General features: G+C 36.5%; 1 protein-coding gene across 1 annotated transcript in view; it reads right to left on the bottom strand.

Annotated features, from left to right (window-relative positions):
- Positions 1-5,961, bottom strand: part of TAFA3 (TAFA chemokine like family member 3) — a 235,029-nt gene extending 229,068 nt beyond the window's left edge. The window contains exon 1 of the mRNA XM_072425852.1: positions 5,559-5,961. The gene's annotated coding sequence lies outside the window, so the exon portion shown is untranslated. The remainder of the gene's footprint in view (positions 1-5,558) is intronic.
- Between the last annotated feature and the right edge of the window lie 8,204 nt (positions 5,962-14,165).

The following is a 14,165-nucleotide window of genomic DNA, read 5'->3' on the forward strand; positions in this document are numbered from 1 at the left end:
AATGTCAGATATGTTTCTGCCTGTGCCATAAATATGTGTCTTGCATATTACTATACACAATATGAGCAAACTGTATATGTGGGGGAAATGAAAAAAATAATATTCAGCACAGTTCTCCCACACATACACATTTCATCAACAACAATATGTCACTTGCAGAGTCTTTTCTCCATTAGTGAACAGGGATGAACTGTGCATTTCCGAGGGAATTGATTCTATAGCAGAAAATTTCTTTATTTTGCAGAATTTCTTTGGAAGGGCCGCTGAAATTCCACCATATGGTCAATAGTGCTGAAACATGTTCAAAAGATTCACTACTGTGCATTTTCTCCCTGATTTGAAATGCTTCAAAGCATATGTTGACGTATGTCATCAGGCTTCAATACACTTTTTATTGTGTGTGCAATGCACCCTATATTTAATGTTGATTTGTATCATGATGTACTGACGAGTAGCATTTACATCTGAGCAGTGTTTGGTTCAGTGTGTTGGCATGTGTGTGTTTTCACTGAAATTTCAGCTGCACGTGATAAGGGGTGCTACCATCAGAGCGAAATATTTCATCATTTCCTCAAATGAATTTTGCCAGGAACTGTGCATGTAACATGACTTTTCTATACCTACCTTCATGCTTCCTCTTTCTTGCTCTATCAGCAGCAATTTGCTGCTGTTTTCTTATTTAAAAACATATCATGGGGAAATGCTCATGTATTAAAGTTATATGCTTTTTAATATTTTGCCCACTTTGAGCAACACTGTTTTGAGAGCTCGTGCTCTGAAAAATATATTGTAAGTATCCTAGCTTCAATGCCAGCTTCAGCTCTGAATCACCGTCCAGTGCAAGAACCAAATGTAGAAATGCCATTGCCATTGGTTTCCCCAAACCACCCTAACGTTAGAGGAGTCAGATGGTAAACCAATCGATGGATAGAGGAAACCTGGGAATATTAAGAAGGCAACTGTGCCTACCATGGGCTGAAGAAAAAAAAATTCTGTAAGGTGTGTTTTGAGACTAAAGGTGAATTGTATTGGTCACATCATACATTTATAATTACAAAAAAAGTATGATGAACAGGGATGGAAAATAAGCAATAAACATAATGGGCCAGATTTATTAAAGCTCTCCAAGGCTGGAGAGGATACACTTTCATCAGTCAAGCTGGGTGATCCAGAAAACCTAGAATGGATCTGGTCCAGGATTCAAAACATTTGCTAGCATATAGTAAATAACTTTGAAGAAATCCATTCCAGGTTTGCTGGATCACCCAGCTCCACTGGTGAAAGTATATCCTCTCCAGCCTTGGAGAGTTTTAATAAACCAGCCCCAATGAATGGACACCATCAAGTAAGATTTTGATTTGAACCTAGAATTAATGAGCACCTGTTCTTTCTCTGCTGCTGTTTTACTTTCACTTACAGGTCCCCTCCCCACCCAGTGACTGGACAGTGAAAGGAAAATCAGGGTAATAACAAGCTCTTGAATCTCTCTGCTGTTTGTGTTGCTTCTTTGTTCTCTCTGAGCTTTGCTAAACAGACTGTATATTGGACTGAAAGAGGCTGATAACAATCCTGATTCAACTATTTAAACTGGTATTAAAAATAAAGAGTGATGAATTAATGGTTGCAGAGCTGCATTGGTGGGTTACGTAAAATAACAGAAGATCAGCTTTAAATAGTCTGCAAAAGTCAGATACAACTAAAAAAAGTTAAAAAAAGAATATCTATATTCATCTTATAAGACCAAACCTTGTTTTTCTGGCTAACTTACGAGTACAGACCAGAATGTTTATTTCAGAAGACACTCAAACTTAAGTCAAGATGTATTTGCAGATGATCAACACTCATTTCTCATTGTTCTTACTTCTCTAAACTGATGAAATATAAAATCTCATTGTTGCCATGGAAAAGCATACTGTGCAGCACCATAACTCTTTACAATGTCCTTTTTAACTCATGTACCAATCCTCTGTGTTTTAAGTTTGTTTTTGATGTATTTACAAGTAGGAAAATCCATTTCTGAAACAATATTTATTTTATATTTTTTTATCTTTAACTTAAATCATCTCAATACGTACTCATACAATCTGTTCACTACTGTAATGTAATTATAGACCATCAAATTGGCCTGCTTTATCAAATAAGGCACAGGGTTCAGGAGGTTTGGGTACAAAGGGTTAAGAAATATTTAATTTCTTTTCACCTTTTCTGCCAAACACTCAAAAGCAGAGCCTTCCTATTTCACAGCTAGAAATTTCTTGCCTGTAAAATGTGTTGGTTATACAAGATAGCCGTTGGAATTCTTATTACACCTGCACTTTTCACTATCCCTTTTCAAGGTCACTCCAGCTTTTGCTTTATAATGTACAGGCCGCCTGGCATTCCCTATTTCAGCACCTGAACAGCTCCCTCCATAGCTGCTTAAATTGCAAACCACCCGCCAGTGGCTAGTAGAGAATAGAAAATTCTCAGAAACAGGGGAATAGTTTAGCAGTACAAATATATATATGTATAGTATGTTTTTTTTTTTTAATTCTGAAAATAGTGCTTGCAGATGAATAAATATAAAAGAGAGACACTATTAATAACCCAGGCTGATTTCTTGTGCAGGATTAAAGTATAAATGGAGGAAAGCGATCAATAAGGAATTAGCTGATTGTATCTCCCAGACCGGAGTTTATTCAGCACTGTCATTAGTACAAAAAGTTTGACATACTCCCCAATTAAAAGATTGTCAGATGTCCCCAAAATATATCCATACATATAAAAAAAACTTTTGTATTTACCTTTTTCTCAAACCTATTATGTGACCCAACATTTCACCCAGCATGCAAATACATTGTTCAGTGCTTGCCGGATGACCTTTACATAGATCATAGCATTTAGAAGCAGCTTAAATCTGCACCATCTGCAGAAAATAATAGCTATCCAGCCAAAATATCACAATGTGCCCAAATAAAGTCTGAGCACTCAGCAATGATTCAATTATAATGATTTCTATGTTGCATATAATGTATACTATCCAACGCTTTAACCATAATTTGGATACCCAACAATTCAACATTGTGTCTTTAGAAGTTTAGGTTTTAGATTTAGTTACAATATAAGGAACACACTTGACATTAAAAGTATTATCTTAAATATGCCCTTTTGGTTGTACGTATGCTTTTTGTGCAACTCCTGTTTGATCAAGGAAAATGTTGTCATTTGTTTGAGCTTATGCTCTCATTTTCAAGCAAAATTGTACTACCTGCAAATGTCTATATGTTCATAATGAGCTTTATCTCCCGAGTCTACATATGAGCAAACACTGTATTAGGTTAGGGAGACTTAAACTTCCCTCCAGACTGTAGACAAAATGGTATACCCTTTGCAGATTTCCTGTAATGAAGATACATATCAATTGTGCCTTGAAAAGGGGAGGAACCTAAAAAAAAGGTACTTTAGGTAGAAGGCCTGAAGCAATAATTGCTTTATTCTGGGTCCTAGCATCTGGGTTTTTTTAAACATCCAAATACACAAAAAGTAAATTTAAATTACCTTTAACTTTTAAGGGATTAAAATAGGGGTAGCCCAATACTTTCTCCAGTAAATGATTTAGGTGTAATGGTGCTGATTTGTTTTCCATTCCAAATCAACCTCCTCTCTTGCTATTGGTATACCATTACATAATAATAAACTTTATTTATGCACTAAGGGCAGTATGGTACAGCAACCAATCAAAAACTCTCTGAGTGTTCTAGGCTAATGACAGGTCATCTACAATGGCTTTGGGTTTATGCACCTAACTCATGACCATTACCCTTTACACTATTTTATAAATATTCTGTATTTAATTTTACATTTATATATCACATCACCATATCAGCAGGGAGATTATACCATAAAATATGCTGCACTTTGCCAGTTCCAGTATGTAATACAAACCTGAGAAGTTTCCTTTTTATGTGATATATCTGACTTCTAGCTGAAAATGCCCTGCAGGTATTAGGGAACTCCTCATTAGGAGACCTGAAGCTGAAAAATGCTCAGCATTGCTGTGCTCACATCACACCATGCACTGCAATAAAAGCCAAAAATTAGTTTAAGCCAGCAAAAACTAATCAACAGTTACCATAAGGAAGTTATCAATGGATGCTACCGGCGTAGAATTAAATTGTCATTTGTTCACGAAAAAGCTAAAGGATTTCCACTGGGATTCTGCAAATCTTGGCCTGGCTGTAAGATAACGAGGAACGATTCAGACACATTCCCAGGTATAAAAGGCCTATAATAGACTTTCCTTGCAACTAACCACAGGAACCGCAAAAAATCTGTCTGAAATGAGAATGCTGACTAGATGAATACCAAATCACATTTGCAATGTCCAGAAATGTCTTTCCTATCCTATAATAGATTTAAAACAAATTACACCATTCAATTACTTAAAATTGCAGTATAACCCTAAAACTGCCAATACAACTATACCCCTTATTCATTTCACAAAAGTTTGACCATGGACGTAAAAAGCATAAAACTGGATATAAAAATGTAAATGAAGACCAACAGTCTTTACATAAAAGACCAACAGTACATCTCCACCTACTTAATATCTCTGTGTATAAGTATATATATTATGGGTGCGTTTGTGTGTGTGTATATTTATATATTTACATATTGTATGTGTGTATATATATATATATATATATATATATATATATATATATATATATATTAGTAATAATTTTCAAACAGAGTCACATGAAATCATAACAAAAACAGTGCTGTTATTCTTAGCATTATCATATTTGATACATATGTCTACCTTGTGATGGAATATGTACGTGTGTGTCCTAAATGTAAGAATGACAGTCCTCAGAATAAATCAGCATTTTCCCCCCTTATAATTTGTATACCACATGCATTTCTTTTTAATTGGATAAGCACTTTTTGCTAGACCCGGTACTTGAAAATGTGAAAGGCACTTTAATATAAGACAGCTATGAGCCAGAGGCATAATACATTACAGTGCTGAGAATTTTACATACAATCTGCAGGACATCAAAGTACCTGAACTGCATAACACATACACCATAACATCAGGAATTCAGCTGAGCTGCTTAAAAGCCATGTATAAAAATGCTTGATTTGTATTTTTTTTTCCTTGCCTGGTTATTGAAAGAAATCTCAAATATTCAATTCATTCACCCAATTAACCAGATGCTTTGATTCCTGAACAAGGCAAATACAGCAGAGCATGAAAGTACTATTCAATGTGAGCCATTGAGGCAAACTTTATCCAGTTATTAGTATGCTGATCTCCCCTCCATTCACCCCCCTAAATCATTAACATGTCTGAATGATAGATTTCAGCAAATAAATTGCTTTTTAGATGATTGCAAAAAAAGCTTGGGAGAGGTACATTGTCATTTTTATTTTTCATTCTTTTCCTATACTGTTGTATGCTGAACATTTGCCATGCAGACACCTGTGCTTGATTGCTAGCTAGAAATAATGAACAAGTTTTACAGATAAATCTTTAACACCTACAATAAAAAAAAAATAAAGCAGATAAGACCTACCTGTAGCCTTTCTTTAGAATCGATATCCATCAAATATCCAAGTTACAATTCCATAATTGAGCATGCATGCATCTTGCTGTCTGATAAACTCAACAAACTTGGCTCATTCTTCAGCACCAAGGTTGCCTTCACCCATCCATTAGCTTATCCAAAGAAGAGGGACAAGAAATCAAAGAAGAGCAGGTGACCAAGGTGGGTTCTCCTCCACAAACTCCTGGCTGATGTGCTTTGAGAAGAAGACAAAAAAGCAGAGTTCCCCCTAATCCAAAGTGGTGGAGCTGGTGTCCCTAGGTATAGCAGACAGGTACTTTGCTGGACCTCAGATGTACACTGTATTGTGTGTGTGTGTGTGTGTGAGCAGAGGAGTCCTGGAGATGCTAATTCAGAAAATGCTGTCTGGTCCGCCTGCACTGTAATTTGAAAGAGATGCAGCCTGTGGTACCACAGAGAAATGCATTAGGCTTTGACTTCATTGGCAGCCTTAGCTTAAGCAGAATCCTCAGGGACTGTGAAGGAGGTAGGATGGGGTGGCTGTGCTATGGAAGAGGCACAGTGTCCCCTAGTGTCTTCTCTGGGTATAACATACTAAGAAATCTGTGTGTGTGCAGCAAAGGTAATGCACAGGAAAATGGAAATCAGCACACTAACACCTTTGTGTTGGCAGCAGCATGTATATATACACCAAATTCACAATCTCTATAATTAGAATAAAATGGATTATGTAGATGTACTCTGACAAAGGAGGCAAATACATCATGGGCACCATTTAGAGGTGCTTGGAGATAAACAAAAGGGATAAATGATAGCAAATTCACAGGAAATCCATTTCACTATTTTACTGAAACAGCAAAGCCTTCATTTGCCTAAACAAAAATGATCTTCTTTTTATATATTTATTTTACTTTTATCTTTATGGCTGACTTTTTGTCAAAAGAACAGGTCCATGTTGAAAGCAGCTTTTAAAATCCTCAGGAGCAATTTAAACCCCTCTGCCAGCAAAACATTTTAAGCGTGCCCTCTTCATGAATAATATATAAACATGGGCATATATATGGATATATTATAATAAACTATGAATGAAGATGTGCAGACTCTTTTTATACACTACAAATATTTTACAAGGCTTGCCATGCAAAGGAAATGTTTGATCATTAAGTGAACCTGTACATGGAGGGTTCCTCTCCACCTTCATCAGAAAATACCAGATACCTGTCAATATCTGTCTATAAAACTTGCAGGGTCACTTAGATGCAACAATCATTCAGCTGGTTGATTTCAAACAAAATCCTGAGCTATTCCAGCAATTGGATCATCACCACAGCCAGTCAGTTAGTATTTCAGAGGAAAAGGTCAACAAAGATAGTCCTCAGTACAGATTCCTTGGCAAGCCTATGCTAGCTATTCTAAATAATTTGGGCTTTGAGTGCTGTTCAGGGAATTTCTTTTGTGATGCAACACTCCAAAAAAAATGCAAATCTCAGTAAATCTTTATTTAGGGCAGTACATAGAACTTGCTGTTCTCCAAAGCATCTCCCCCTCTGAGCCACACATCTACATTTTTTAATCCATCCATTATACACTGATCATCTATCCTGCTTCTTCTATCTGAAGTGTGGACATTGTACATGTCATAAGTACATCGTAATCCTGTCCCCTGCATTGCCTTGGATGACAATCAGGATCCTGATGCTCTCCAAGACACCTCAGTCTATAGGATTAATTGTCACTATGATAGGGAAGTAGCACCATAACCACAATGTAGCATGACTGATAGTGTCCACTTTTGCTGTGGGGATCTTTGCCTCCTTTGTCTTTTTTCCCCTAAAACCTATAATTAATTTGGGTGATCTTTAAAATCCCCAGCACTACACAACTGAAGAAAGATTCATGTACAGTTGCCTGAATATTTGGACATGAACAGCTATTTTGCTTTATATCAAGTGCCATTCAAACTCCAGCTCCAAGGGTCTCAAGCTTCTCTTTGTACTTGGTATTGGGGAAGTAAGTGATACACATAACATTTTTGAGAATGTATTTCAAAGAGTGGCACCATGTAGAATTTCAAATTAAAATAATTTATCTAATATATGTTTCTTCCCTGTATAAGTCCCTAGAACCAGTTCACTAGGAAATGATCTACCAACTAATGTCCCCCTCCCATAGAAGGAGCAGGTAGGTGCTACATAACCCTCCCTCTCTACTTTTGTATGCCCTTTTGGGTAACAAAGGTGCAGATTGTCCTAGTACCCACCAGCATTGGACATCAGTTTCTTTAGGAGGACCCCCACCAACCCTCTTAAGTTTCATCATAGCATTGTATGTGCCAGGTAAGTTACCCCCTCCCCTTCAGTTTTGGGCATGTAAGGTGCTCTTTTATGTTTACATTTGTTTCCAAAATAGAAGACAATTAACAGTTTCAGCACTATGGAAGACTCAGATCTGTAGATTTGCAAGTATGTTATACAAGTCACGCCCATTATGTCTGGCATCTAAAAATCAATACATGCTTTTTTTCACTTTGTGTCATCAAAGTATCTGTAGATAGAGATATAGGTGGATAAAGGTAAACTCTCCCCTCTAATGATATGATCCAGACTGAGGGTTCCGGACTGCAAATCAGAAACATTAGCACGGTATGGCAGCCATATTGGGTGATCTGTACTATTACTGTCATTGACAGGTATATATTGGGTCCAAACTTGGATTGCTCAAATTGCATGACCAGTTGCTCAAGTTCCAATCAATCTCAACTATTCAACAACCATCTAGTATCTCCAGGAAATTGTAGTACACCCATACAAAACTTGTTTACTGCAGTGACACGTTCTATGACATGTATACCCAGCATATGAATGCATGAAAGGTAAGCCTTGATGATCCTGAAATAAAAATATGACTTTCTCTAATGATTTGGGGGTTCTATAATCACTTAAAGCATTTGTAGATGTAAAAAAGATGGAGGATGAAACCACATTCAGCATGCTTGTCAGTGGCAGTCCCTGTCTCCCCCGGCAATGCTCCTTGTGCAACAGTTTGGTTTGTGACTATACACGACTATACACGGCTCCAGTCAGCTAAGTGACTAATTCTGTTTGATATGCCAGGCGTTGATGGAATTTGATCCTGTGGACTCCTATATATGAAGAGTTTGGAGAATACCTTTTATAACATAAAATAATAATTATTAAAAAAATAATTATTAATTATAATAAATAATAGTCTGGGTTTAAAAAAATAGATGTATTCTAACAAGGAGCTTACAAGGACCATTCTGTGTATATGGATGTTCCTAGATAGACTGGATTGCAGATTTTTTTTCACCTCTAATTACTGGGATCATGGCGAGCTGTCATTTGGAGGGGATTGTAGTTCTTATGTTATCTGTCGGTAAGACGTATTTCAATTAAGTTCCTGAAGAAGTGAACCATGTCTATGAAGCGCATTGATCAATAATTGAGATAAATTGATCATGTGAATTTGAATGTGATTTCTTAAAAGAGTTTGTTTCTTTTTTTGTATTTGTATTATATTTGATTACTAAATTGGGATGTGGCATTGGTGACATATTTATATATCCTACGTTAAGTTTTAAAGAAATATAAATATTGACTGTCACTGTAAAGCCTAATATAAATATAGATATTATATACGAGGGGGTGCTGAGAAGTTCCTGGCTTTGCCCCCTTCCAGATAAAATAGAAAAATGAGTGTGGTGGCATATGACAGCCTAATATCTTAGTATGTAACTGTTTTTGTTTCCCCAGGGAAAGGAAGGACACTTCTCCCCCAGTGTTTGTTACATCTCAGTGTGAATGTCCTTTGCTGACTTTCCCTGGAGAAACCAAAACTTCATGACAGCCCGTAACTCCAACTACGTGAAACGTATATATATATTAGGACAGCAGAGCATATGGATTTTTTCACATGCTGTTTAGCTTGGCACATACACATCTCAATATTCCCAGAAGAGGTTCAGATTTTTATTCTTTTTTTATAAGTAAAATGTTGACAAAAACATTTTCTGTAAAATAAGTGAACAAAAAATTTTGCATCAGGAACAGTGGCTCTCATGCAACTCCTCGGGGCTAGCACCTTGCCAGCCTCTTGGTTGCCTGCATCGCTTCCCTGGTTCCTAAAGATCCAACATTTGCATCTTACAACAGATGCTACTAAAGCCTTCTCTGATTCCCTTCTATTTAGTGTCTTATGGCTGCCCCAGGTGAGACACTACATGTATTGGAAGGAAGCAGTTCAGGGGCAACAATCACACCATAACCTCACCTCCAGTCTGAACATTAGCCTTAGGATCATCAACCAATAAAAATTAATATACAACGGTGTTAAGAAAAACTTAGACTTCTGTGGCAATCCTAGTCAGACTAAACTATATATGCCATTTATTGTTTTGTCCCTAGTTTAAATTTGATGGTGGAAAAGAGATCTCCGGGGCTAAAGTGATCAATAATATTTTGTAAGTATGTGAACCAGCTGCCGCTTTTGGCTTGGTATAGATTAAATGAATTTTTGACCAACCTTCACAGTGATATAACAATTGCAACCTTATACAAAAATCGAAATGGTGTTTAAAAAATACAAAATATCACAAATGGAAATTAAAACTAAATGCTCAAGTGTGTCTGTTCTTTTAACCCGTAATGACAGATGTCAGCAAGTCCATAGGCACATATATACACTCTCTCCAAAAATATCCTAATAATATCTGTCATTTAAATGAACGTCCAGCCAAAATGTTGTTTCTTCAGAGTGGTGATGGTTTAGACACCATGTAAAGCTTTACTGGTGTTTGCAGATCCACTAGAGAGACTTGTCCTCAGTTGTGGTCACAATGCGACTTCAGAGTGGTGATGGTTTAGACACCATGTAAAGCTTTACTGGTGTTTGCAGATCCACTAGAGAGACTTGTCCTCAGTTGTGGTCACAATGCGAGCAGTTTCCCTTGATCTGCAGTAAGGACATAGCAATAAATAGCTGATGAAATTTTTAGCCTTCTCCCACTCTACAGAAAAAAAGCATTTTATTTCTGTATGTGATACTGTTAGAGAGTCCTGTTTAATGAAACCATTGTCAGGTTGACAATGGTTTAATCAGTAAATCAGTAAGTCAAGGATTTATAACCCTCTTTTTCCAAATCTGGACTGGACATGCACTTTAACAATTGTCTGTTGAAAATGATTTGACATCCTCTTAGATGTCCTAAATCTACCATTTAGCAATCATTTCAGTCAAAATAAATCATATACAGTCAATTTTCTTAAAATCTTCACTGTCTAAAGTAAAAAAAAAATGTGTCCTTTCTATAATAAGCCATACTTAGCTAACTAAGTTAGATTAGGTTTGTCTTGCAGAAGTATGTATAAAATTGAAGGGGCATAGACGATCAGTGATGTATGAGCTCTAGTTATATTACCATAAACATTTCCTACTTTCTTCATGGCCAATGATGTAGATATGCAGATGATCTTAGATAACAGACATACACAACGTATTTTACTTGAAATATTTAAAAGAGATTGGTTTTAGGATAACAGTTAGTGAAGTTGTTTTTTCCCCTGGCTTCTTGGAGCAGTACCTTTAATAAATGTGTGACAGGAAGGTGATAGTGTACAGTCTGACAGCTTGAAAATCTAAAAGTGGAGCATAAACTGCAGAAAATGCCATTCATTGCAGGCAAAGGACCAAATCTAGATAAGTATCCACTTACAGCGATACTCCCATAATCCCATAACACTGCAGAATGAGAATGACAACCATTTTACCAAGGATGACAAATGCAGCCTGTGAAACAGCGGATGTATTTATCATAGAATAGCAAAGTTGTATTACAAAGCACAAGGTCCTTGTGTTGTTCTGGGGCATAACTACAGAACAGCAGGGAGATAAGAGGAGCAGAGGTGACTGAATTTAACACACTCCTTTGTAGAGATAAGTTCATGGGCATGCAAGACAGCAAAACTTTGCCTTGAAACTGGTTTAAACAAATGTCCATTACCAGTTTAAAGAGATGCATTGCTGTACGACAGTGTCAACACTCCTGGAATAATTTAAACATATTTATTTGTTAAAAAAAGGATACAAGGTAAATTCCATAGCAAGCAAGTCATCAGTTACAGAGGCTTATCTAAAACTAATAAAGGTTTATTGGGTAAGAGGTGGGAATTTAAACTCAAAAATGTGGTTGGATTTCATAGTACAGCGAAACATATAAAAAAAAACTTTGTCTAACAAATGACCTCAGTTTGATCAGACTGAAATCATGATTTGAACATAAAACTATTCATATAAAGGAGTGTTTCTAAAACCAGGGTTCCTCCAGAAGTTGCTAGAGGTTCTTTGAGCAATGAGCAATTTGTGCCTCTCAGGTCAGTTGAACTGACACCAATGTTCTTTTTGGCTATTTGTAACGGGAGCATTCATCCCAATAGCCAGAAATGTAAGAGGCATGTACTGTGAGATGTGAATATATTAAGGGCTCTCTGAAGACCTGAAAGTTATTTTAAGGGTTCCCTGTGTTAAAAATGTCAAGAAACACTGATATAAGGAGACAATTACAGAGGACAGAATAGTATCATTTTGGGAAACTAATTTATCGGAAACCCAAATCTGTGCTATAGTATACACTACCTGACCAAACAAAAGCTTTCATAACGGCACACAAACTCGTGCAATGTCACATTTATTTCTGTTTAGAATTGTATTTATTTTACAAGATTTTTATATTATGTATGGGAGAATCAAACTGCTGAGTAAAGCCTTCTACAGGACATCCCAAAGTCTCTCAATACGTCTGGAATCTGTGCTGGCCAATCCATGTGTGAAAATGATGTCTCATGCTCCATGAACCATTCTTTAACAATTTGGTCCTCATGAATCCTGCCATTCTTATCTTGGAACACGCCTGTATCATCAGGGAAGTAAAAAATCCATTGATAGAAAAACCTAGTAATTCAATGAATTCAGGTTCACCTGACCTCATTTTTTGGGCACATAATGTTGCTGAACCAAGACAAGCGAGCAACTGAAGCAACCCCAGATTATTACACTGCCCCTGCAGGCTTCAGGACTTTTCTCTTAGCCTGGCAGTTTAATTACAAATATTCAGGGGATTTATTAATTATGTAACGCAGCAAGGCAATGCCATACTGGAACTGTGAGAAGGAATATGAGACAGATTTACAACAGCTTTATTAAAAGGTGAGAAGGATTCTCACTGAGTGAGACGGACCCCTCATAAGTGTGAAGGATTCCTCTGCACTCCATAGTATTACTGTAACATTATAAAACAAGCCCCTGACTACTTTTAACTTGTACTTCTGAATAAAAGTCCTTTACAAATCTGTTTAAAACAATGTTTCATATACTTTGCTTTTTTGCATGTGTCACCCCAGTGTTTCCAGTACTACTGACATTAACAGTCTAAAAGCCAAATTCAGCAAAAACTGATTCAAGTTTCTTATTCAGCACATTCAGCGTTTTGGGACAAACCTTTCAAGTTATCAGCAGAAGAAAGAAGGACACCTTGTAATGGGGGTAATAAATGGAGCATCAGACCCACCTGGCTGTGGTTAAATTGGTTGTAAATAAAATGTACTATTATCCCAAAAACATGCAGTTAGGTTAACCAAATTTCCTCAAAAATAGGCTTTAGACTGTGTTAATGGCATATGACCATGGTAGACACATTAGATTGTGAGCCCTTTTGAGGGACAGTTAGTAATTTGTTGGTGCTACATAAACACTGGATAATAATAATAATCTTGGCAATAGTTTAGGGGATATGGTTAAAAGAGCTTAAAACTGTACAGGTTGTACACATATATATATATATATATATATATATATATATATATATATACTTCAGGTCTTGTACCAAAAATATTCCTCAAATATAGTGTCACGAATAAGAATATAAAACACTCACAAAACTTGAAACAAAGGATTACCTAAATATCAACTTTACCACTTTACCAGGTAGGAGTTATAGTTTACCTGTTTCTTTTTAGCTTTTGAGCTGCAGTCATCTTCACATTGCCTCTTTCTGGGGCACTTGTTGTATTGAAGTGTCCAGCTTCTACCATTTTGTAACATTAGGGATGCAGCCATCCCCATATTACCTCTTCCTGGGGCAAAAAAAAAAAACTTTAAGAACGCTATAAAATTTTTAAATTCCGGAAGCAACTTGTGCTTTATTAACAAAAAAAAAACACTTGAGGGGTTCCTTTGGGTCATGAACCCCCCTACCATAATCCCGAGTTTTAACTCGGGGTGAATTTCTAGGCAAAAATCTGTATTCCCAAGTCACACTGGAGGTAGCTTTTAAAGATCTCCAGTCGGGCAATGCAAAGACGATCTCGGGGGTTTCCCGGTTGACGGTGGTGTATGCGTCCGTGCGGACGGGCGGATCAGCGGGAAATTCAAATCATTTTGTATTGGATTCAATACAAAACAGCTGTATTGAGTCCAATACAAAGAAATATTCATATATTATAGATATAATATATTATATATATATTATATATGCTACTGTACAGTTATATTACATGTTTAAATATTTTTAAGCAGATTTTTGTGTGTTGTTATTTAAAGTTT

The sequence above is a fragment of the Pyxicephalus adspersus genome, chromosome 1, assembly GCF_032062135.1.
Source record: "Pyxicephalus adspersus chromosome 1, UCB_Pads_2.0, whole genome shotgun sequence".
In the NCBI taxonomy this organism is placed as follows: domain Eukaryota; kingdom Metazoa; phylum Chordata; class Amphibia; order Anura; family Pyxicephalidae; genus Pyxicephalus; species Pyxicephalus adspersus.